This window comes from Bos mutus, chromosome 2 (assembly GCF_027580195.1).
Source record: "Bos mutus isolate GX-2022 chromosome 2, NWIPB_WYAK_1.1, whole genome shotgun sequence".
NCBI lineage: Eukaryota > Metazoa > Chordata > Mammalia > Artiodactyla > Bovidae > Bos > Bos mutus.
The window spans coordinates 21,186,434-21,188,215 of NC_091618.1; the positions used below are offsets into that span (position 1 = coordinate 21,186,434).

Here is a 1,782-nt window from a genome sequence, read left to right on the forward strand (position 1 = left end):
TAAAACTTTACCTACAAAAACAAGCAGTGCATCAGATTTAGCTTGTAGATCATAGTTTGCTGATCCTCATTCTACAGAATCAATTTTTTATAATGATACCAATAGTAGTTTATCTATCACACAGCTGTATTACTATTTACTTTTAGGTATTTATTTATTTTGTTTCTGTCACAAAATAATCATAATATTGTGATGAAAATTATTATAATTAAAACTTGGTATGGACATTCTAGGTTTTCCTCAGATACTTCACTGGAAAAATTTCTCAGTGCCTTGGAAACTCTTTCTACAGAGTGCTTGATATGTATTGCATTTGTGTTGCACTAAACTACTGTCCATGAGGTTATACTTTCCATTCTTCCCAGTGCTATAAAGGAGGGTCTCTTTATCCATATAGGCTTGTGACAAAGCATACTATGGTTTAAAAATTTTTTTTGCCAATTTTGTGGGAAAAAATGATATCCGCATTTTTGAATTTTCTTTATGATTGAACATTGTTAATTATATTTTCTTTTCCCCCCCCATGCTTAATGATTAATCATAAATCATCTATTTTCTTCAGGTCAACTTAATTTTATAAATGATGGAAACATGCAAATTTAATTTTAGCATATTCAAGTCATTTCATTTTAGCATATTCAACGCTAAAATGAAATTTAGCAAATTTCTTTTTTTTCTGCATGAAAATTTAAAATTTTTATGCGTCAAAGACACTGTTGACAGAGGAAAAAGGCAATCCATGGAATGGGAAAAAAATTTGAAATCACATATCTGGTAAGAAATTAATATCCAGCTCTTTCCCTTTGGCACACCATTGAAGATCCAGGTGTTGCCATGTGCCGCCACCCTGCCCGGTGTTACCGGTATTGTAAGAACAAGCCATACCCAAAGCCACGCTTCTGCCGAGGTTTCCCTGATGCTGAGATTCGCATCTTCGACTTGGGGCGTAAGAAGGCCAAAGTGGATGAGTTCCCACTCTGTGGCCACATGGTGTCAGATGAGTATGAGCAGCTCTCCTCTGAAGCCCTGGAGGATGCCTGTATTTATGCCAACAAGTACATGGTGAAAAGCTGTGGCAAAGATGGTTTTCACATCCGAGTACGTCTCCACCCCTTCCATGTCATCCGCATCAACAAGATGTTGTCTTGGCTGGAGCTGATAGACTCCAGACAGGTATGCGCGGTGCCTTTGGAAAGCCCCAGGGCACAGTGGCCAGGGTCCACATTGGCCAGGTCATAATGTCCATCCGCACCAACTGCAGAACAAGGAACATGTGATTGAAGCCTTCTGCCGGGCCAAGCTCAAGTTCCCTGGCTGCCAGAAGATCCACATCTCTAAGAAGTGGGGATTTACCAAGTTCAACGCGATGAATTTGAGAACATGGTGGCAGAAAAGCAGCTCATCCCAGACGGCTGTGGGGTCAAATACATCCCTAATCGTGGTCCCCTCGACAAATGGCCGGGCCCTGCACTCATGAGCATCAGTGCTGTCCCCTCTTTAATTATGCTCACCAATAAATGCTATTTCCTGTCCAAAAAAAAAAAAAAATTAATATCCAGAACACATAGAAGCTTTTAAATCTCAGTTCAACTATCTCAAAATATCCATAGTTAAGATTAATATATCGAGTGTTGGATTAATACATAGGCACTATTGAAACAGTCCCTGTAAGTCCTTGTTTGCCTAAGGTAATTATAAAATCAACTGTGTTTCTTTTATAATCTTGCTTCCTTTGACTTTTGCCATAAATGCAATCATATTTTTCTGCCTTCTTTTTTCCCT

At 38.7% G+C, this 1,782-nt stretch overlaps 1 pseudogene; it reads left to right on the plus strand.

Moving 5' to 3' along the window:
- The first annotated feature begins 834 nt into the window (after window positions 1-834).
- Window positions 835-1,462, plus strand: LOC102284384 (large ribosomal subunit protein uL16-like; annotated as a pseudogene).
- Window positions 1,463-1,782: the final 320 nt, after the last annotated feature.